General features: G+C 31.3%; 1 protein-coding gene and 1 long non-coding RNA gene across 8 annotated transcripts in view; one reads left to right on the top strand and one right to left on the bottom strand.

The window, feature by feature from the left end:
- The window catches only part of Rbp6 (RNA-binding protein 6), a 748725-nt gene that overhangs the window by 141104 nt on the left and 581581 nt on the right, over positions 1-26040 (top strand). The window lies entirely within an intron of this gene.
- Positions 2593-10392, bottom strand: LOC147910385 (uncharacterized). The gene is made up of 2 exons (XR_015544274.1): positions 2909-10392; positions 2593-2842 (listed from the first exon to the last, which is right to left on the bottom strand). It is a non-coding gene; the product is annotated as an uncharacterized LOC147910385 (long non-coding RNA).

Below are 26040 nucleotides of genomic sequence, written 5' to 3'. Positions count from 1 at the left end.
TTAATTCTTTAAAAGATTATGTAATATAATTAAATACAATAACTTAAAAGGTAATATTATTAATTGTGTAGGAGATTCTGACATCGAATTTCAATACTGTTCGATGTATTTAAATTTATTTCAATACAAATAAGCAAAGAAGGTAAAATGTCTTGATGTTCAATAATATTTTTTGTCTCTAATACATTATGTTTTATATGAATTTTACTATTTCAGATAAATTATGTGCGGATTATTTGTCGGTTTTGAAACGCAATCTTAAGATGAAATAATCGGCATGCAGTTTGTTTGAACTAGAAATTGTAAAATTTACAAAAATATTATATTAGGCACCAAAACTAGAACTTTAACCGAATATAGCCTTTTTTGTTGTGTTGAACATTTCTCGATTGATTTTTATTTAATATTGTAGATTTATTTTTTTGCAAAATCATTTATCGAGACACGACTAAAATTTTTTGAGTAACTTTTGAAAAAGAAAATTTACACTGAGAGAAAAATGTTTGTAACTATAATTACATGTTATTATAATTATGATTATTACTGTAATAATAGTAATGTAAAACTATATATATAGTTGACAATCTAAAATGACTGTAATTATAGTTATTATAACCATAAAATAGTGAAATATCATAAAAAATATAATTGATAAAAATATAACTATAAAATTATAGTCACTTGAATCATTTTTATGGTAATTTCAACTATTTTATGGTTATAATAACTATAATTATAATCATTTTAGGTTTCCAACTATATACATTTGTTGCTAGAATTATATACATAGTTACTATTATTATTATAGCAGTAATAATCATAATTATAGTAATACGTAATTATAGTCACAAATACCAAACATTTTTCTCTCAATGTACATTTATCAGTATCAACAATTAGTTTTTGTTAACTTTAATTGAGTTTTATCTTAGTATTATTTTAGTATTATTTTAAATTTTAAATATCAAATGTTAAAAGTTCGAAAAAATAACGCAATAAATAGTCTTGGAAAATATGTTCGATCTTTCACATAAAACATCACTCACGAATATGCATTTTATTCAACGATATTTAAAAAAAAACACAGTAATTGAAGTAAGCGATCAATTAACCGATTTCTTTTTGTTCGGTCATTCAAATTTCAAATCCAGTGGCGAATATAGAGAGGAGATCAGGAGGGTTGATCATCCCTCCCAAACAGAAAGTTAGAAATTATTGTATGTGTGTTACATGGACGATATTTCCTTAAGTATTCTTTCTTAAGTAATTCTTTTCAAAATTAATAACATAAAATCAGCAATTTATGACTCTATATTCATTTAACATTAACAAATTATAACTAGACTTGAAAAAAAAAACAATACAAGAGAATTTCAAATAATAATCAGGCTTAATGGCAATTCATATTTCGCCAAGAAATAACGATCGTATCGGGCAGACATCATAATATTGATTTTAGATTTGATTTTGTATAAGTAAAAATTTTCTCTTACCTTTTTTTATGTAGCACTCCTGAGTAGAAAGTGAGAAACCCGCGCGGGGAATTGTTATCATTAAAGTATAAAAGTAGTGAACAATTAGTCGTGCGAAAACTCTCTGCACCGGAAGGACCAACCTTGTATTCAAATTTAAAAAGTAACTGTGGAAATCAGGTCATTAAAAGAGAATTAATTTTTATTATTGATATTGGTTGGTTTGATCTTTGATCCTATTAATTATTTTCAAACAAAAGAATAATCCCAAATCGCGAACTTATTGATTTGAAAAATCTATCGCTGACAAAGAGAATAGTAACAGATTTAATGATTAACTGTTGACAAAGAATGCAGCGATAGTCTGAGCATCTTCTCGAGGAGTGTTGATTTGTGGAAATTATTAAATTATTAAATTAGTCAAGCTTTAAATGTCTAAAAGGGCCGTCCAGATTAAAAAGATCTAATTTCTAATTAAAAAAAGTTTGTTTTTAAACATTGATCCTTTCCCGCAAAAACTCCATCAATTCCAAAATCCAATTGAGATCCATCCAAATATTTCCCAAAATAACTGTATTAATAACGAAAGTAATAAACTGCTTGCAATAAAGATAACTCATTCTAAATTATAGATTAATGTAAAATCGATTACCGAATAAATTACTCCAATTTTAAAGTAATTAAAAGAAATGATCCTCGATATTTTAAATATAAAATTCGATATTTATTTGGCTACCAACCTTGTCCAATCCCTGGGTAAAGTATTTAAATGTATTGACTCAAAAACAGACATTAATTCTTTAATTTGAAGGAATAGTTCGTAACATATATAAGAAAATTTGTTTTTAAATTACATTTCATGTTATGTTAATATATATGTAAAAATATATCTTGCTAATAAAATGCTGAATACAAATTTGTATAATTTATATTTCAAAATCATGATAATAATAATAATAATAATAATAATAGTAAAGATAATAAAACAATAAAGTAATAAAAATAATTAAAAAATATTAAAAATAACATCAACGACGAAAATGATACATATCTTGAAAACTAACGTGATTATAATATTAAAACATATAAAAAATAAGAGCATAAAAAACCACGGCACAAGTTATAGTTTGTGATATTTAATTATTATTACATTAATTAAAACATTAAACGTTTCGGCCACAATCTGGCCATCTTCAGTAATTCAATAATATTCTTAAAAACGCAGAGTTACATCTAGTTGATATTAAATTCAACAGTCGGGAGTTGTAATTAAATAAACATGTTCTTTTCTATGTGAAGATGCTTCATACAATAATGTTACAACGCCAGTTGTCATATCAAGAAAAGTGTAGAACAAGAATTTCCAGATTCTAATTTAAATAAAATTGTATATATTAATATCTTCTAGTCGTAATATAAAGAAATAGAATCATTACCTGTTTTACAGCAAAAAACTAAACGATGAATCTCAAGTACTTCTTTTGCACAATTAGAATTTTGTCGTGACATTATGTGTTGTTATTTGTCCTATCATGTATTTTACCATTATTTATATATCTGAGTCAACAGTTTAGAAAGTTCTAGAATTATTTATTAAAGGAAAGAGAGATCCTTCTTTAGAAGAGGAAAATAAATATCAGGCAAACCTTCCGTGTCACTTTATTTATTGATACTACTTGTTTGTCTTTTTATATGTATCATTTCCGAAATTCTTCTTTTCATTAACGATTGTTCTATATCTAAAATTCTTATATTATCCCAATCTAATTCATGCATCTCATTCAAACGGTGACGTGAAACCACTGAAATTTCGGAAGAAGGTTTTTTTATGTCGGCCTTATGTTCTTTAATCCGAGTTTTTAATTTCCTTTTAGTTTGGCCAACATAAGACGATTTATAGTTTAAACAATTAATTTTATAAATTACTCCGCATTGGTCATTCTTAGGCAAAGAATCCTTTCCTGTCTTAATAAATGTATTCATTTTATTCATAGGTTTATAAGCTATATTAAAACCATAAACATGTGAAAGTTTTTTGAATTTTTCAGAAAACTTTGCCCAAGTATGGTATCGTGAAAAATTTTTTTGAAGTAACATTAGAGTCACATTCATTATTAATTTCTTCGCGATTTTGATCTAAATTAGTTCTATTTTCCAATGTTTTAATTCTATTTTTTATTGTTGAAAATATGAACTTTAAAGGATAACCATTACTTAGAAACGTGTGAATCAATTCAGAGATGTTTTTTTCATGAAATTTAGGATGGGATAAAAATAGAATTCTATCAAATTGCCCAATAAATGATATACATTAATAATAAGTAAATATTTACATTTCATCATACCGTCCCCCTCTCCCCCCCCCCCCAGAATAACTCGCTGAATTCGCCCTTGTTCAAATCTTTTAACTTTTGTTGAGAGTGACTGTTATTAATTGAAATATCATAAATAAAAAAGGATTGCCATAAATGCTGTATGACAGGAACCATTTCGAATTCAATGGCAATCACGGAAAGATGGCCGATTCTATCTCCCATTTGAATTGCTTCACTATTGCTGTCCGATTGTTGTTTCGATACAATAAACGTTATTGTTCGGCTAACCAATGCATTACGATTTCGATAAACATTAAATTCGACGATGATAATTTTGACTTTTATACGTACCGGATATTAATTAATTTTTTTCTAAATAATCCAAAATATTATTGAGGAAATGTAAAATTATCTTCTTAAAATTTTTAATAGATAGACAAAAAAATGATGCAAATATAACAATATATATTAAGAACGAAACTATATTTTATTTTTAACACTAATTTTATATTCGTGATTTTTTTAAGAGTTGCGTCTCACTTCAGGTAGCAAGCTGGTATTATTTTTCGTCATTTTGACGTCAAAACATTGAGACAGACATTTTCACGTTAAAATGTCGACAAATGATGTCAGCTAGCAAGCTGACATATTACCTAGGACTATTCTTAAATTCTTCAAAAGAGCTCTCTTCAAGAATATAGAATATTCCGAGTTAAGAGATCAAACACAAGACGTTGCACTTGAACTCGCTATTTTATTATTCGGAATCGTAAGAACGACGCTTAGGTATCCCTGTCCTAAGCATCGTGTGTCCTGCAGACACCGGTGATCCGTTGCACTCGACATCGTAAAAAGAGGGAAGATTCGCTCTTTCTATTCCCGATCGCGCATTTGAGACGCATATAAAAGACTTCAAAAGGTTCACGACCGGGGAAACGGTGCGGAAATTTCCCTAAGCGGTAAAACATCGCTTCGGTTGATCCGCTACGCTGCTATGTCGTTCCACATATATTTACTTAACGTTCCTTCGTAAGAACGGGATATGTATTACGAGTCTGCCGGATTCTAAGTATCTTAGATATTTAATTCTCCATTTCATTGTATTTTATTTTTGCGCATAATAAAAAGAATTAAGAAAATTTATTTTCGACAGATCTTCCTTCTTTTTTAAATCTTATATTTTTATAGTCTACACTAAAATATCAAAAGCAATATACATATTAAAATATAAATACTTGGACAATGTTATATTTATGAAATAAAGAAATTTATTCATTTTTTAAGTATTGTAAGAAGAAATTATTCAAATTTTATAATTTACTATCCTTCTTAAAATGTAAAACGTTTTAAACATATTTTCTAAGACGCGTATTGATTTTAAGTTTATTTTATTATAATTAGTACACGTCTTAAAATATTCTGTATCAAAAAAATTTGTTAAATAATTGGTTTGTATAAGTATTGACTTGAAATATAATATTACGTAAAGAATTGAGTTTTTTAAAAATGTGATGTTTATTTTTAAAATTGCATCCTTTAAAAAAAAAAAATACTAATAGATAATTTTATTTTTTTGATAGACATTAGCTCCTTGAAAAGGAGGACTAATTAATTATAAGCTTGAATAATAAATAATTAAAACAAGGTTTAATAACAGAATATTCAAGATACGCTTTACGTATATGGTGCATAATGGTTTCTATAATGCCGCGCGATATATCTCAGCTCAGAGAGGGCAAAATGCACGAATGGGTAATATCCGCGCGCGAATGTCTGCCTGAACGAAGGATGTTATTTCGTGAATGGAGGGATGCGCGCGTTTCACGGTGCCTAAGACTAATCAAATCTTAATAGAGGCGCTAATGAGAGGGCATTCAGCGCGGTGAAGCGGCGAAGCCGGAGGGACGGCCGTTAAGAGAAGGGCTCGCCCTTTCGCTCTGAATTAGCCTTTGCGGTTTCACGGGCGTGCATTCCAACATTCGTCTCACGTTCTCGTCAGGCGAGATAACAATTATTACTATTCGCCAGTACGACTTTTGCAATTTTATTTTCCCCGTGCCTGCCCTTTCACCCCTTTCCCTTTATCTTACTCTCTAATCGTCTTTGACGCAATGCATTCCTTTCGCCACATTCGTTCCTTCGAATAATTTGCGCAGATCATTGGATAGCCACCAGAAAATGCTTTTTATAAACGACTTATGTAATATATCTGGGAATTAATTTTTTATAAAACTTTTTATAAAATGTTTATATTATTATATTCTTTGTCATGCATAATCTGACTTGCCAGTTAAAACCATTTCAGAATAACAATAAAACTATGTACAATCAAGCATATTGATCTTAAAACACTGAAAATTGTGAAGAGATTTTATATATATAAGTTACGTTTTAATAAGAAATAAATTGTAAGTTTAATTTACAAATACGACTTTTAAAAATAGTTTATAATTAAAAATGAATTTAAAAAAAAATTTTTATAAATTTTTAAAATTAGTAGTTTAGTTTCATTTCTAAAAAATGCTTTAATAAGTCTTAATTTACACTTTCAGTCTAGCCTTTGAAAGTTTTTACTTAAATTAAAAATATTTTATTTGAAAATTATTGTAGAAAGGTACAAATACATGCATTAATCTTAAAATTGTTTAAATCACTTTTTTGCTTTATTTTATAGTGTGAAGACAAAAACTTGTTAACTTGGACTAAAGCCTGATGCGTGGCGACAGCAAGCAACTATAATTTCCTTTCTGTAATATTGTGCTGTCAGAACGTTCGAAAAAGACGAACGTTCTTGAACAAGAGACTCTTCTCACGGAATGCTTATAATTATGAGCACGTGACTCGCTTAATTTCCTGGCCGAACTCGACCAACCAATTTCCTCTGTCCGGCGAGCAATGTCGATCGGGTAACGGTAGCTTCTCGACCGTAAACGTCATTTTTTCTTCTCTCTCTCTCTCTCTCTCTCTCTCTCTCTCTCTCTCTTCTTTCTCTCTTCATTCGAAGATCGTTCTCGCGAATCAATCGAGAGAAAGAGAGAAGTCGTTTTCTCGATGTGAAATATCGAAGCATCGCCGCCTGCCCGATGTCTCGCGCCTGAAACTAATGAAATAGCTACTGCATTGCGGTTCGTTTCTTCAATATCATATGAAATGCACTGGGTGATTTCCAAACATAAACTTGTGAAAACAATAAGATGATTAATGATAATCAATAAAGTTTCCATTGAAGTTTGTAGCTTTATGAAGTAATTTAAGTTTCGATATCAGGGATAATTAATCATCGTGCTACAGAAATGATTAAAATATGATGTAACACATTCGAATGTGAACGAACATATTTTGGTAACGTCGATAATCTATATTTGGCTTAGAGTAATAATTCTTGTACTTTCTGATACGTATCGGGAAATCTATAATGGTCTCATTGTCAGATTTACGAGAACAATAAACGAAATCTATTGAGATCTGATCCGTGATGCTATAGATATCAACGCGTTACGCGACTAGAACCAGAATCCAGAACCAGTCCCAAGTTCTCCGCCGCAGGAGGTAGGCATCGTGTGGCCTTTGACCCAAGAATCAGGGCATTGGCTGCTTTCTCACGTAATGGTTACGAAACCGAGCCGTGTGAGTGTCTGCTCATGCTCAGTTTTGCGATGAGCAAAATAAATAAAATTGGCCAAATTCGATTGTTATGAGAACATTTTTAATACAATGACTGTCTTTTTAACAAATAATAGTTTACGCATATTCTCGTCGTTAAATTATCTTCATTTTTTCGTTGTTTTAAAAAGATTGTAGCTATTATTTATTTTAATAGATTAAAATAACGTAAAGATATTTATTAGATTATATTATATATAAACATAGAAATCGATTAAATCCTGAAATACTCAATACATTTCATTGTATTAGGTAAAATATGTATTTTATATGTATGTATTTTATATGTATGTTGTTTTAGCACTTTTAAGTTATTACATGAGACTTTTAAGACGACATAATTTGAATACTCTTTAGACATTTGTCATACAGTTATGATTAAACGAATGCAGACACGAATGAGTACAATAAAATGAAGGGTAGGGACGGATACGAAAAAGAGAAAGAGAGTCAAAAGGAAATCGGAAGGACAAAGCGGTACGCCGACTTAGATGTGCACGGACACGTCGCATGATCGTTGAATTATCGCCGAGAGACTGCGGTATAAATATGTATGCGGCAGAGCAGCAATGGTATTCCGGATTGCGGAATGCACGTACGGGAGCATGCACCGCGCCTTCGTCCCAGCATGCTATCCTCGCGATCTCCGTTTTCGCCCTTCTCTCGGGTTCTTCATGCCCTAAATGAAGATTCCTTCCCCTCGTCCCCATTCCCTTTCACCCCTTCCAACTACTGCCTCGCTCACGCGTGTCTACCTCTAGTTAGTCACTTTTGCCGGTTTAGCTACTTCCTAACTTTTAAGCGGAAGCTCGTGCTGCCGGGGAGAAAAGAAAGAGGCGGCCTTCGTGTTTTCGAAAGTCGCGTTCTATCGCCCTAAATTATGCGCCTCCTATTCTATCCCTCTTATTCTTCCTTCTTCTTTTTTTTACTCCTTTTGATTTCTTTTTTCGTTATTCCCCTCCCTTTTCTATCTTCTCCACACCACGCGCGCCGCTTTTAGTGATTAATCTTGCTGGAGGCATTCTCGAAGGATACTTAGTTCTGATCTACGAGCTACGTGTCGTACGATCGGTTAGAAAAGTGTATTTTTGTTTTTTTTTTAGTTTTCTTCTTTTATTTTTTTCTTTATCTCTTTTCACAAAAATGCGTCTGATATGATGATTCATTCATCTTTAACATCGTAAAATGTGACCTCGAAATTGTTATCATCAGTCAAATTTGGGTAAGTTTGTTTCTCGAGTAAGTTCGATCCGCTTGCGTGCAATGCGGTGACTGCGTTTACAGGGATTTATGACCAAGATCGATATCATGCTAATTAACCCTTTAGACGCCAACGGTGTCAAAGTCTCCTCTATAATTCAATGTAATTAGTTAGAAAATTACTAGTCAACAATATTAAAGCTTTGATGTATCTTTGTTTTCGATATTCTCGACCGCTTTAACGTATTGTAGAAGAAATTTGCATCATTGGAGATTTAAAGTAAAATCGTTGCATCAGAATTGTTTTGATTCCATTCTGGGTCATGCTCGTCTTTTCGCGCACGGAATAGAGGAAGAGAAATATAACGTCCAGTCTCTCCTTGGAGCGACGCAAGATCGGCTAGGAATGCAATTAAGACGTCTTGCTAGAACGATAATGATAACGAGCCTAACCGACACAGGAATTTCAGGTTGTCTCTCGCCCTGCGTACAAACGAGAGATTGTATAATACGATGCGTTCTTATAGAGGACATTTTGTCAATAATTAAAGCTCCATTTCCAAGATCAAACATTGTTCTTATTATACATGGAAAGAACGGTTTTGCTAAAGTATTTAAAACATTTAGCTAGATACAAATCTGAGAAAATAATTTTGTTAAACTATCAAAATAATTACGGTGAATAAAGTATTCGCACATAGGATATTTGTCTAAAGAAAGTCTTATTTAATGTAGAAAATAAACATCAATTAACTATTTTAAACAATGAGTATGTTTTATCTTAATATAAACAAAAGATCTTTGCGTGTTCATGATCTTGGAAAGTAAATTTCTCGACTGTATGAGTATTTTTTATGCGTTGAAATAATACAATTTTATGTTATCGCTTATTTTGATAATATATTTTTGATAATATTTTCATTATTATATCTTTTTAGATAAAATAATTTTGAGAAATATACAATCTATTTTATTCTTTATTAATAAATTGTTAATTAATATTAACTTTTTAAAAATTACATTTTCCTACAGGAGAAAGTATTTTTCCTGTACGAATACTTTTTGCACTCACTGTATGTAGAACTCTTAAGTTGATTGCTAGAACGTCAAAACTTTTTACAATATTGCTCATTATGCTTGAGCATCCTACGTAATTATTTTGATGGTCTGACAAAATTATTTTCAGATCTGTATCTAGTTAAAGTTTTAGATACTTAAGTAAAATTTTTCTTTCTGTATATGCTTGCTCATTTGCAATAACATCAAATTATTTTATCGCTGTTTTATAACACAATGGCATTGATTGAACAATTAAATTTTTCTTATAACTCCACATTGTTGTAAACTACACTTTGATTACTTTAATAAAAAGTCATTCTTTTTTGTTTTCTGCACGTAACGTAAATTAGTTTTAAATTATCATTTTGCAAATTATCATTTCACATTAAACTTTTCGGAAATATTATTCGTTTACTTCGTTTCAGCATTAAGAAATAATTCATTCTAAGTTTAGAAAATTGATCGTTTTAACATCAGAGAAATAAACTCCCACTTATCTATTTTAATTGTTTACTCATGGGAAGGTGATGGAACTGGATTTCGATCGGATATCTTGAGACATCAGATATCTTCGGTCGGCATCGCTATTAGCACACCAAGCCGAAGTGGTCGACAATATTGGCATAATTCGGTGTCTCGATGAGAACGCGACGGACAATCCTCTTACGTCGATAATCGTCTCAATTACGACGAAGTTCCTGTAAACTGTGAAATCGAGCGTTTCTATGAGCATTACACCAAGCCATTAAATTCGCCACCAGCGGATGATATATGCGCGATACCATCTGCAAGAATGCACCGCGTAAATTTCCGCGATGTCGGGATCGTGTTTGATAAAAAAAAAAAAAGAAAAAAAAAAGAACGCCGCCGCCTCGGCGCTTCTAATAATAAAATTGCAATTCCTGGTCCACGGGAAACTCTTCGGGAATTTTTCGGATGTTTTTCTTGCTACGATTAATTGCTAACAATAAGACATGTCGTATGGATGACTCATATCATTGATCTACATTTTTTAATCAATCTCCGAGTCTTTAGCGGACAAGAGCAAGCTTTTATGGTTTAGACTAAAGAAAAAGTCATTTGCCTCCAAATACTTATACATTGTTAATTCTTTAATGTTAATTTTTGAAATAATGAATAAGTTAATTTATAAATTGTTAATTTGTGTGTGAGAATAATTATACGTTATACATTATATATATTATAGCTTTATAAATTTTTCTAATAAACAAATCAAGTTTAAATATAATTAAAACAATAAAGAAACGATTTGTATATATCTGATTTATACTGGAATTACTATGTTTACACCGAGAGATTTATACACGATCTGACCTATAATGCGACCCAAAATAGGTCTAGGCACAAACTATTTACACCTAAAGTGGCCTGAACACTCTTTGAACTTTTCGAACACGATTCTTTAAACATTTTTTAAACTTTTTTATTTACGAGATATGATATATGTTTATTACCAACGACATGGCATATGTCAATTTGAGATTAACAAATTATGGGTCGACCTATTTCAGACTATAGATGGCCTATTTCAAGTTAGGTCACCAAAAATCGAAGGCTGACCTACAGCCAATTCTGGTCATCTCTCAAGTGTTTACAGTGAGGGACCTAAATAATTTAGATTGAATTTGGCGTATAGGCTGCGGCCTAAATTTACGATGTAAACGTAGCCATTTTATATTCGTTGATGCAAAGAAGATAAATAATAAGGATTGTGTTGGTCTAATTTTGCTAGTACTTTTTACATTATAATTTTAAAATACAATTCATCATAATATGCAAAATAATGCATATGTACAACACAGGAGTTGCTTGAAAGAGCAAAATTTTCGAACTACGTAATACTTTATAGAGGCTACTTAATTATTTATTCCATCCGATTCTCTACACGCGAATTCGATTGCTCTATAATTATACTAGTATCGATAACACCCGTTGAATCTAGTCACGTTAGGATTGCTCGATACGCGACCGGCTTGTGATGATAAACAGCCGATGGACAAATCATCGAGATTTACATCAGAAACCATCGCGTTCGCTACGCAATTAGGTGATTTACATGTTCATGCGAATGCGATTGGTCCTCGTCGATCGCTACCAGGAGCCATATACTGCCACGCTCGTAATTCATGTAAACGTTCGTGTTCCAGCAAGACATTACACGAGTCCGAAGCAGTAGACAGGGTAAACGACACAGTTATTGTCGATTTAAGAAATATTTACTCTATGTTACGAAAAGATCGATAGGTTTCTCGTTAAACATAATGTACGAACATTGGACCTCTATTTTATTGCTACTTTTATATAGGAAGTATGAAATATAAGCATGTAAATTCTTCAAAATGAATTTTATATCAAAAGTAGACGAAAGTTTAGCTATTTAGTATAATTATTAATTAGTTTAAATTAATGTTTATTATATCTGTAATTAGCTCTTACGTAAAATATTTGACTAAGTTTTATAAAATAGATCGACGTGTGTGTGTGTGTGTGTGTGTGTGTGTGTGTGTGTGTGTGTGTGTGGATGGAGATTACTTACTTGTTGAGTTATAATGTAATTATACGGGCGTTATATCGAGATTTAATCGATTCATGATTATGCAATGGATAGAAAATATCTTTAATTTGGTTATCATTTGAATTAATAAAAAAAAATATATAAAAATAGGAAAAATATTGAGAAAAAGTCCATTAAGATCATTGTACTTAAATAGGAATCATAAAAGATTAATTCATGTTGGCAACTTATAAATACAGTATGATTTAGCGATTTTTTAGAATGTCTCACGATGATTGGCCAGATTTTATTTTAACTATGCATTTTGAAAATTAATTAAAATTGGATATTCTAACATAAAAATGTCTAAATTATAACTGTATAATCGGTTTCAAGAAATCAAAATTGATTTATAATATCGGGTATACTATATCATATGTATTTAAGTTATTTATATGTATATTGATTTTTTTCATTATTAATTTTTGTATCTCTCTCTCTCTCTCTCTCTCTCTCTAAAAAAATATTCATTTTTATTCATGTTTTTGTTCATGTTTCATTTCCTGAATGTGATAATTTTTTATTTAAGTAGGTATTTCGAATTACAAGTAATTATCAAGATACGAAATAGAAACGAATGAATTATTATTTTTTCATCAGATTTAATTACTTATTTAGATTGAATGTAATGAGATTTATCTAATATGATTTGTCTTCGTATTTTCGAAAGTGTTGAATAGTACATTATGTGCCAAAATAATAAGAATAATTCCAGTAATAGAAATAGACAATATATCAATCGTTCGCTAATAATTAATTCTATATAAAAGGAATAGAATATATTTGGTATAAATTTATTTTTCAAAAATAAATTTTAAATGTTAAATATTTCGAGGTGCTTGACTTGTCAGTTGGTATTTATTGTTACAAACGCGTAGAGTTTATATAAGGTCGCCGCAGTATTATTCGTTAACCGACCGAAGAAGAAGCAGAATTTATCATGCGTTATCGCATCTCATTGCTTCTCGAGATAAAATCATAATTATTAGAATACGCGATAAAATCTTTATAAACAAACAAGCATTCGCTCATAGCATTAGTTAATACCCGCAATAAATGATTTGTAATCATATTGTCGAGGGAATAGTTGCTTATTGAAGCAGATATTCACTCAAAATAGCAGCGAAAGTGATAAAGGATAGATAGATTATAAATCGTCTTGTGATAATCATATAGGTCTGTTAAGTACACTAGAAAGTTATGAAATATTTATTAAAAATATATGTTATATTTTTGCCTTTCACTCATAACGTTTACATATTCGGGATGTAGGTAAACAGTAGGTAAATTATATTCAAATTAACGAAAAATTTAAAGTGAGATATGAAATATTATATTTCAAATTCTCCTACCCGAAGTTTATTAAAATCTTTCCATTTGTGTCAATTTTTCTTCCATTTATAATTATAATTATTGAATGAATATTAGCTTTGTACGACTGTACTTTCTTCACATATTATTTTTCTGTTATAATGTTTAGAAAATATATTTGCAATGAATTTCAGAAATACTGCAAATGTCACGCAAATTGTGTTATACGCTGAATATTAATGCATGCCCGTTACTATTATATTTTTGCAAGTATAATATTGTAAGTGTAACGATAGAATTTCAAGAAGAGATGAAGGCCTGGGAAGCAACGGTGGGGCATCTTAAAACGCAGCTAATTAATTGTATTCTTATAAAATAATTTTATTATTCTATTAGTAACTTGATATTTATTGATTTGAATCTCTTTATGACTTTTGAATTAAAATTTTCTATAATTAATTTGTTAATATTAGTTAATTCTATGGAGCATGTAGTAGGTATTCCGCACATAAAAAAATTAAAAATGAAATTAATTGAAAATGAATCGACTAATTATAATTAATCAATTGTATTCGAACTTTGAAAATAAATAATAAATAATAAATAATAAATAATAAATTGGCATAAATTGGCACAGGTCATCACAATTACTGACCAGAATGCATAAATTTTATATAATATCATTGGTTGACTTTTGTTTATAATTCTTGCAAATTTTAAACTAAATATTACAAATGTAGAAAATTGTAGCGATTTGTACATTAAGATTCTGGATTCTTTAATTATCCTGAATATGTTATTCGTACAGTGAGCGTGATGTTTTTTTATGGAACTAGAAATTTTGCAAAATGTGATATATAGATCATAAATTTAGGAAGCAATTATGAACGTGCATCATGATCCAACAATTTATATTTTATGAATTTATGGATTGGAAACCTCTGTGGCTTTACAGAATTATACATGGAATTGCATTCGCAGAAATCTATGAAAACTGTATTTTGTATTCCAATGCACATGGAATTATATATATCGATCTAGATATATATATATATATATGTCGTTTTATGAATATAAAATACAGACTTGTGATTTATTTAATTATGATAATTAAATAAATATGATGTTATAACATATTTTTGATTGAATTGATTTTCGATTGAATTGATTTTTGATAAAATTCATTATATTACATAGATAGTATTTTTTTAATAACGACTTTGTAATTTGTTGATTGTTTTACGATAATTGAATCTTTGAGAAATATTAATTACAATTTTTAAAGAATGTTGCGACACAGTACTTTTATAATTGTCATAACTGTTCCAATTGATTTCTCACTCTCTTTTTTATTTTTATTATTATCTAACCTTTTTATTTTGAATACAATAACACTCTTCTGATTATTAAAAATCTTATCTATTATACATTTTCGTGGAATTTATGTCATCATATGTTAGCACAGATTTATTCTGTGCAAGAGGCAGGAGATGTGCTAGCGATGCGATAAACTGATAATCACATTGGATACCTCGTTGCTACGTTCTCGGATGGTTCAGGCGAATCATGCTTACGCGGCTGATGCAGTTTCGTGTGCAGTGATGAGCTATTATATCGCTGATCACTTTGAAAAGTGAAGTAACGAGATTTACATTTGCATTTCTCATGACGCAAGCGCTTTATAACCACCTTGTAACTCGCATCCTAAATAGAGATTGATTATTATTGATGATTTTACAAGCGTTATATATTGATGCTCGAGAAATTAGCAATACGGTTATGTGTTACCGGTATGATTTTTAAGACGGTTTCATTTTTTTTAGTTATTTATATTTTTAATTCATACGAGTAAATTTTAATTATTCTTTGTTATTACATTACTCTGAATAAATTAATGGGTTTTAATTAAATTTTAATTAAATGAATTCTTTAATTTTACTCACACACACACACACACACACACACATGATAAGGAATAACATTGGTCCCATTATTTTTACATGAAATATAATATGGTTCGTGTTAAAATTTGCTTTTAAATGTTTAATGTAATCTTCAGATTGTAGTTGTATTGCACGACAATGTACTGCCAATTCTATTGCTTTATATTTATAACAGAAGTTAGTGCTCGATAAAAAAGGGTATAAAGTAAGGATTACACGTGGTCGTAATCGTCTATTTTTGAGATTCACAGTGCGTCTTAATCTGAAGCGCATGTGGTCCCATTTGATACCGCGATAAACAGGTCGTCAAGTGCGTCGTAAAACGCTAATCCAGATCTGCACGTGCAGTGCGAACGGTATTGCAGCATTGTTGCATGCCTCAGACCGATCGACTCGATTCACCGCGGACTTGCGAGTAAGTGCACGATTTGCGCGAACGACCGGTCAGAAAGCCATTTATCCTTGCCGTTACGACGCGACGAACGTATCCGCTCCGTGTGTGTGTGTGTGTGTGCTTGCCGATCGCGGCCTGTCGCGAATTTGCATAGCATCCATAATTCGAGTCTTCGAGTCTCATGGAATCTCATGGAAAGACAGTTGCGCAAAGCAATCGCTTTAGCCGGAAGCCGATCTTACGTAAAGCGAAAGTTTTTAAAAGTGCCGTGTTGCGAGAGTCGCACGTGCGTTTTTGAGATCAAATAGATAAATGTCGCTCTAGAAACAGATGTTGTCGGTTACTTGTGAAAGTTTAATACAAGCGTTTATTAAAAAAAAAAAAAAAAATGTTTAAATGCATGAATTGCGTGTAACAATGTCTCGATCGGAATCCTGCTATTAATTTTTCTACGTGCAGAAAGAATAATATCTGTAATGTAGAATACATTAATTTAAATCGCGTGTAATTCTATTTTTCATACAAAATATTTTAGCGCAAACTTTTCGCAAACTTTTCATAAAGTTAAATTGTAAAATCGATACTCTTCTTACAATTAGATTCAATTATCTTTCACTTCGCTTTCGAGTTGGGCATTAATTTTTCTTTTATCGCGTAGCGTGGCGTAGTGGCGGATAAAAATGTAATATTACCCGGAAACGATTCTCTCAAACGTTGGATAGCGCGGTTACAAATAAATGCACGCAAAGCGTGGACGATTTTTGCCAGTGACGTTATATTTGCAGGCGCACCGAGCGAAGTCAATATCGGCGAAGAATCATCAAGATTTGTATCGGTCGGCACGCCATTGGCGATGCATTTTCGTGGTTTACATAGGACGCCGGACGTTATTGACCTCTCGCAAATTGGAATTCGGAATCACCTGGCGCGGCGGCCGCGCCTGCGACTCGTGTAAACGCATAATACATATGGGCGCGTTGCTATTGGCCTCGCGCAAATTGAAACTCGGAAAACCTACTGCAGCTTCGTTTACGATTTATGTGACCGTGTAACTCGCATTGTAACTGGTGGTATTTATCGTTCGCGTGTAACTGCCGCATTAACGAAAACAGGGGGAAAAAGGAAACACGCGAAGGGCTAGAGGTAAAGATTGATCGACGGTTTGCGCATTTGAATCGCAAAATTTCCAAGCACAATGAAGATTTATTCATATCAAAATTATGAAAATCGTTCTTACGTTATTATTTGACCTCTTTTTTTTATGGAAGTATTCTTTCTTTCGATACGGTGTAACACAGAAAGCGATAAAGAGTATTCGAACGATATTAATTTCTTATTGTTGCATATAAATGCATGAAATAGTATTCGATTATATAACATTTTTTTTCATTAAATCATTTATTCATGCATAATACTTATACACGGGAAGTTTTTATTTCTGATGAGGTCTCTAATCGTAAAGCAAATGGGTTAAAACAGTTAACATTTAGGGCTTCTAAAACAATAAATACCTTAATTCACCATTGGTTACAATTTGAAAGAAACGTAGTGGTAACTTTTCTAATGTACTATGAAAATATCCGATTTCTTAGCTTGTTCATTTAAAGTAGCGAGACAATTGTTTTGAAATAATACTAACGACACTAAGGAGGCAAAGGAGAGAAAGAAGAGTGCCAGGAACGGTGAGAGAAAACCGACAATCCAATCTAATTATCCGTAATGCGCTGGAACACGGAAACGAAGGCTTGTCGTTCCGCCTCACCCTTTCCGGTTGTCGATGTTATTCATTTGTTTGTCTGCGACGCGGGACTTCCCCTTTCCTTCATTATGCTCCTTTTCTTCCGATACTTCGCTCACGTTGTGCGCATCGAAACGATTTACAAGTTAAAGACTGTCGAAAATCATTTATCAAACATTACAGTAACATTGCGTATGATTCGTATAGAAGCGCGTCATTAAACATTATACTTTATTCCCATTAAAGATGAAAGCGCGATGTTGTAGATGTATCAGATATATTGCAGTTGAATGAGTAATTCTACCTACTATTCACACATAAAAAGTAGATAATTAAGCTTCGCGGAAATTGAATTTTATTCATAGATGAATTATTATCTTTCACTGCACATATATTATAGAACTGAACGATTAGAAGAAATAATTGATTTATGAATGATAATGTAATATTAGATTATGTTGTTGTGGCTTGAAATTTAAACTTTTGATAAATATTTTTGAAGCGATTGAAACTCCTTTCTTAAACCAATTTCTAGCTAAATGACAAATCATTTATTTGAGAAAGATTGAATTTTCTTGTTTCTCTCTTTCTTTAGAATACTTCGATTAAGACGTGTTAATTGTCGATATTTCTTAATGGAATTTATTAGAATAAAAATTTAAGGTATTTACAACGTAAACTCGATCTTATCTGTAAAAGATAGAAGATCCAATAGGATATAATTGAGTTATCCATAGTAACATTGTAATTTATAACGTAATTTAGCTTTATTCGTTTAGTATTTAATCGTTCTGCGATATTCTTGCGATTATTTTCGTAATTGACTACACAAATAACTATTTTAATTGTTATTAAAATATTGGAGTTTTTAAATTTCACTACAATAATCGTAATTGAGCCGTTAATAGTTAATTACAGCTAGTATTGTACAATTATTATTTAAGGAATCGATTGCTTGATTGTTTAATTTTAATCTATCTATTAGCACGAGAAGAGGGAATAATAGCTCGCAATTTCATGCGATCTAAAACCGACCAATGTTCTAAATTATACAGGACTAAAAAAAAATTTTTGAAGAGCAATTCAAACTGGAGTAGGTGTTTCTTATAGAATTGTGTCATTGTATCCAAAAATACGTAAACTTGTTTTGCTTCATCACATTCAGTTTTTTAGATTTAGACAATCAAGAAATGATAGAAAATCTGTAAAAATTGAAATATTTAAGGAAACAGCAAAAATAAATATAACATTAAAATTCGTCGCAGAGCTGATTTAAATTTGTTTTGGTAAGTTTAATAAAATGTAAGAAATAAAAATTTTAATTTTACTGTTAGATATTATAACTTATATACAGCACCGCGTAAATTCATATTGATTTATACACAACCTGCGGCTAACTTATCTTTCAAAAATAACAATTAAGATAACCCGCATTTTTGGAGCTGAAAAATCTTCCATAGCTCACGTAGATCGGCTGATTGTTTATTGCACAATGATTTTTTACATCGATTTGTTCTGTGACGTGTTAGATTATAGTAACATTAGTAAAGCAAAATTTTTTCACTTCTTATACTCTTTTTTAAACTTATTCAAATATATTCAAATCATTCTGTAATCGCATTTTAATGCTATATTTACTTTTGCTCTTTCCTCAAATGTTTTAATTTTCCATCATTTTTTATCATTACTAAAAAATTGGACGTGATAGATCAAACATCTACAAATTGAGATTCAGCGATTAAAAATTTATAAGAAATCTACTCTGATTTGAGTTGTTCATCAAAAAAATTTTTTTGTGATCCTGTATTACGCAACGTAAATCGATCGTATTATCTGTACTTGCCAATTTGTTTATTTTTTACATAACTTATGTAGTTTATGTTAAAGTAATGGAAAACATATTTAAATATTTATATAGATATCGTTATTAGATACGTTATTAGATATCAAAATTTAGTCTGGTTCATACATTTGGCGCTCCTTTATTTAATTGATTTATTCACAGGTTTCATTCAAGAATTTAAACCTAAGGTAATATTGTTTGCAATAAGTTCTTTTCAATGTTTTAAATTTTAAGATGTTTTAGCATTATTATTATTAAATTGACGATCAATTTAATACATGATATTAATATTTCCATCAGCTTTAATTAAGAATTGCGTTTTTAAAACGGCTATGTCGGCGCGTCTTTTGAAGAATTTGGAAAAATTGGAAAAATTTAAATGTTCATAGAAATATTATTAGTCATTAAAATCTATAACTTTACTCTTACTAGGCGTTTTACTTAATTGATTTATTCATCTAGGCGATCTGATTTAACTTATTATTGTATACCCAGAGTTATAGTCTAGTGAAGCTTCGCGTACATTACGTAGATTTTGTAGACGTGCGGAGATCATCTGGACTTAATTTCAAAGTGCTCTATTCGTGGTGCACTTCTGACCCAGCTGAGTCTTTAGCTTTAGAGTAGACGCAATCGACCGCCTCCGTTCGGACACGCATTGTCCCCCTCCAGCTTCCGTTCACATCGCGTTCTCTCGCGGACTTGCCGGCGAAGACTGTCCAAAATTTATGGCGCATAAACTCATCCGTTGCCGCGTGCTTTTATGACGAGCGCGCACTGTAGCTCGTGTCAGACCCAGAATGAGTTTTGCGTATCCGCGTGAAAAGCTTGCGCTTGTCTCCCGCTCGATCCCTCCCTGCCTCTCTTCTCCTGGTCGGCTGCGTCGTTCGCAGCCGCGCTTTTCCCGCCCTATTTAATAAAGAGTGATTTACACGCGTTTCCATGCACTGGCCGCTTTCATCGTGACTTAAAAGCGGTCTCTCGCGGTTTGCGTCGCGATTCAATGGCGTCCGATAAAGTTTGGCTTTTGTACATACACATTCGACTTCCACTCTCCTCTTTCCGCGCTGCTTCTTCAAAAAGAATAATTTATGATGTTGGGAACTGAATAGATAAACGGTGTTCACGTGTATTTCAGAATATTTCAGATTTAATCAATATCAGTTTAATCACGTCGACGCCACGTACTCAACTAACGGTAAGAAAGATAATACTTTTAATATCGATAGCAATGAAGTATTTAAACTTATTAGAAAAGAATTTCTGAGCTCTCTGTAAACGTGATATAACTAATTAGTTTCAACTATAATATATTTTAATTTATATTTTAATTCGTATAATAATTACTTAGAAATGAAGATTTACGACAAATAAATGATCAATGTTTAATGTTTTTAAAAAAGATATTAATTTATCCATAAAATTTTAATGAAATTAGCTTGTAACTTCTTGAAATACATTTCGAAATTAACGCGGGTCTCATTTACATACATTCCGTTAAATTCATAATTCTGTTGCTTTTTTAAAGCAGAGAATATATTTTACGGATGAAAATGGAGTACAATAAATCACAAGCCATAATAACTAAATGTTTGATTTTTTTTGCGAGTGATATGATTTGAAGTGCTAGATCTAGATTCTACTTTAGTTTTTCTATTTATTATGGCTGTTATAAATGGCTGAATGTTTGAATGTGCTTCACTTTTTTTTTTATAGATGCACGAGGATGTATCTATACGTCAGCTACTTTGTAAATTTTTCAAGAACCCTTTCCCATGCAGCGACAACTGTGACGACACATGTATGTGTGTGTGTATGTCGAAATGTTTACGGTTTTACAACTTTTTTTTGCGCAACGTCAATTCGGCTCGGTATATGTTTGCGCTCGTATCGCAGCTATGTACGATCGCGTTTAAAATTTAATGCAATAAAGCCGCGAGAGATGTCGGCGGTCGAAGGTATTTCTGTTGCTCCTTTTCAAACGCCTACACTGCATAGTTACGGCGTTTACTCGGCCGAAACATTTACGGTTTTACAACTTTCCCTACGACGCGATGTGCGACGTCAATGTAACGGTCTTCGTGTCAGGGATATACACGGCGGCGCTTAAAAATTAATGCAATAAAGCTGCACGAAATACCCCGCGCGAGCGCGTGATACCGGTAGGTATTTTTATTAAGGCCCACGGCGTGCGGAAAGCTCGTCTACCGAGCTTTTCGTTCGCAGCCACGCTTCCCGCTGTACTTAATAAAGAGTGATTTACATGCGTTTCTCGCCGCGTTGTAGTGAATCCCATCTCTTGCATCCACCGTGAAAAGCTCGCGGCGTAATCAGAAATTTAACGTCGCCGCGTCGCGCGTCGTGTCGGCAATGCGAACGACGCTTCTATTTCGTGGCTATATCAATTTACCAATGCACATATATCGATATGTTGCAGTTATTGTTCCCCCTCCCTCTCACAAAAAAAAAAGAACTCGCAAGCGTACTTATTGCGACTAAAGTAGTAATTGAATAAGACTGTATTTAAGAAAATAAATTTGAACATTTAATAGGTAACAATATCTCGAGCACACTCTTTATTTGTGAATAATAAAATTATTTAAAAGATTTGTTTTATTTTATAAAAATTGTTTGATTTATTAATTTGTAAATTATCACTTTTATTTATTCATTTATTTAATCTAATGATGAAGTGCATCATTAGCGTTTATGTTAGTCTTTTTGTTAGATAAACTAAAATGTTAAAATGAAGGCATCACAACGACTGTTCATTAACGTTGTTTCCGTATAATTAAGCAGGAAAACAAAACATCGTGTCAGTTGTAATCTATTGATAGAATGTATAAACGTACTAATTTACTAATTCAATGTGCCTTTAAAAACAATGCAAGACAGCGAATTTCTAAAATTTTTCAATTTTCTCGATAACTAAAGTTTTAATTTTGAGTATTTAGAGTTGAATTGTTTTGTAAATTTATTATCAGATCGTCTTATTAAATTTTAATGTCAAGTGTATGTTGAAAATTTAAAGAATTTAAAAATCTATTAAAGAATCTAATTTCCTAAAATAAATTAAAAAGATCCGTATTGTAAAATATTTGAAAATTTTGAAATGTCTAAACATAATTTATAATTTAAGATTTTAATAATATTTGAAAATACTTATAGAGATGTAACAATTCAGAAAAGCATTAATTTGAACCATTCTTTTTGCATCATTCTTTTTCGAGACACCCGATATACACAGAGCTCTCTATACTCCTTGTGACCCGGCTTTGCAACGGCGTTAACATATATGCTCGCGCGGCATCGGCTTACAACCTACGATGTTATTCTAAGCAATACGCGCGGGAAACGGGCATTAGTCATTTTCTGCGCTGACAGCCGCTTTAAAGCGGTTTCTACCAATGCCGTTATTTTCACGTTCGCTTCGCACTTTTCCACATCTCCCGCCGAGCGGTCCCGACGCTCCAGATGCTTCCTGTTCCGGTCTTTCCACGAGGCGAACGGAAATCCCTTCTCGCGCTGAAACACGGAGATTATCTGTCCTGTTGTTTTCACTTTACTCCCTCCTCTCTCACACTCTCTTCCTCGCCATCTCGCCCTCAACTCCCGGTGAACGTCTGCGTTTCTCCACCGCGGAAAAGGTAAAAGGTACTCGTACGCCAATCCTTCAGACTTACCGGACGTGTTGTTTCTCCGCGTAAGAAGTGCATCATAGCGGAAGAAGGTAACTTGGCAATTGCAACTCTCGTGCTTCTACGTTTCGCTATATTAATCCGAGAATACTATCAGAAACATATTTTTATTAAACCTCGATAAGTCAATTTTGTGCATTAGTGACGTATTAACAGTATAAACACAACACATTTTTTACGCTAAGAAAAAAATTTAGTATCTCCGATAAAACTGTTAGTTGAGACATTTTTAACAGTGAATCTCTTGTTTATATAACAAAAATTTAGTTCTTTTTACTTAATATCATATTAACTTTTTAAATAAAAACAATATTTGCTTATATCAATTAAGCGGTTCGTTTAGTATAAATAAATTAGTATTCTTGTTTGGTTAATTTTAAGGTTTATAGAATAAAAATGATATAACCTTATAGTGTTAAGAAAAATATTCTGTTTTATGAATCAAAAGTTTACTGTCACAGCAAAATGTTTGGTTAAAAAATAACCAACCATTTTGTACCAATCAAAATGGTTGGTTGTATCAACTAAATTTTTTTATTTGATATAAACAAATATTTTTGTTATTTAAAGCTGAAAAAAATGAGTAGAAGCAACTAAGCTTTTTGTTATACGAATGGAACATCTGTTTGCTGTTAAAAAATGTTAGCTTTGCTGAAAACACTAAGATAATTCAAGAGAAGATGTCACAAGGAGGAAGATGTCATTTTGTTTATAATTTTTTAATAAAACATGTGTTGGTTATACTGACTGTGCAGAAGCGTGTGGTAAACAATTGCGCAGTTATCGATAGAGATGAATATATTCATGCCAAAAATTGGTAAAGATTATACGAAATATGAAAAGGTATGTCGTGAAATATGCTATTTGGTATGCTAATAGCTAATAGTCTGTATTTCGATGCTTACTGTAAAACCGGATAAATGATATACGGTTTTAATCAATGTTCCCTGAAGGTCATGTGGCTGACATAGATTATAATTTGTAATGTTCTTATATATGTAAAAGTTGCAATTGCATATGCCTCTTACATTTGGGTATAAGATGATAGTAAATGCAAAACACAATTTTTCCTGCTTAAAACCGCCATTAAAAACGATTTTATGAATTAAAATTTTGGATGCTTTATATAATTCAAAATATTTTAAATTAATGAAATGCTGTTTATATGAACGAATAAAAGTATGTCCAACTTACTTCCTAAATTACTCTCTTTCATTTCGTCAATTTATATTTTATTATACCCTTATGTTCTTATAGCTTAAATTCTTGATTATGGACTATAAATAAGTAAAATATGCAAGTTTATATGGCATCACATTATTTAATTGTTTGTGACATCTTTTCCCATAGGAGATGGCATCTTATATATAGGGGGAAGATGCCACTTTTGCAGGGTATCAATTTTTTTTAATAATACGAAACATCAAAAGTTTAATTCATTAATTTGTATAAATAAAAGAATGAATGTTAGAATATAAATAATATTTTTTCGTTCGTTAATTCAATAACATTAAGAAGTTATTCAAGAATAAAGGCTTAAGTATGCGTCTTCTCTCCAATAACCTTAAATTTTTTTCTATGTAATATAGCATCGCATAATATATATAGTATCTCTTAGCAATAATAAATGTATGTAATATAATTTTAATGGCGAATAAATTTAGTCAAATACAAAATAATAAAAAATTTTATTAAGAGCCGGACAGAATCGACATTAATATTTATTATTGAGGATCGATATTAATGTTTATTATCTTATATAAGTATTGCAGATGTTTGATCATATTTTTTTTGGATCTTCTTCAGTGCAAAATTGGTGGATTTTTAAAAATTTTAAAAGAAATTATCAGAAAAAAAGCACGAATTAAAGACATATGAAAGTACACAAAGATTGTTTACAGAAAGTGGAAAAGTAAAATCATTAAAAATTACAAGAAGTCATAAAATATAAATATTAACGAATGATGTAATAAATGAAAAAATATTAGTAGAAGTAGTATTATACATATTAAAAATAATTTGGATCTATCGGTATTTTACGTATACTATAATATCAGCAGTAGGCAATAATGGTATTTAATTTATGTATGTATAATCATAGATAAATGGAAACCAAGGTTTTCTAAGGATGATCCGTCGAGCGGATAATTTCCTACCTCAACTCGCTCGTCAATGCTTTCAAGATATTGCGCCGTGGTTCTCCGTGACCGCGATGTTTTCGGCTACTTTTAATCCCGGATTTATATTAGTCTCTCTCTCTCTCTCTGTCTCTCTCTCTCTCTCTCTCTCTCTCTCTCTCTCTCTCTCTCGCTGCTGTCTTGTCTTACTCCTCTTAGTGATGCCTTTCATGATTCTAAAGCTGCTCATAACCCCGACCTATAATCCATCGTAATCCTTAAGACAACTTAAAGCAACTTTTCAGCTTTTCTCTCGAGCGTTTCGACTTTTGCAAAAAATATAAACGATTGAAAGATCAGGATATTTGCAAACAAATTTTCGATTCTTATTTATTAGTGGATAATTGATATCTCAACATAGATTAGAAATAAATTTTAATTTCAATAGGATTTAAAGGCCCCACATTAATTATATGGAAAAAGTGAAGCTTCAGAAAAAATGATCGAAAATATGATATTTTGTTTATGAGATGTTTTTTAAAAGTTTTTATAGACACAACTGTAAAAAATAGATTTTGTGGCAACACTATTTTAAATTTGCTATTTTGAATCTAATCGAATTGGAAAGTACTTTTATTATCTATTAAACTTAACTAAACTATTCATTTTTTGATAATTATATCTTAATTTTTCGTACTTTTATCTTCTTTTA

This window comes from Acromyrmex echinatior, chromosome 2, assembly GCF_024713525.1.
Source record: "Acromyrmex echinatior isolate Ae372 chromosome 2, ASM2471352v2, whole genome shotgun sequence".
Classification (NCBI taxonomy): domain Eukaryota; kingdom Metazoa; phylum Arthropoda; class Insecta; order Hymenoptera; family Formicidae; genus Acromyrmex; species Acromyrmex echinatior.
Note: the sequence above shows the minus strand (reverse complement) of the source record. Positions and strands in the feature narration are given on the sequence as shown.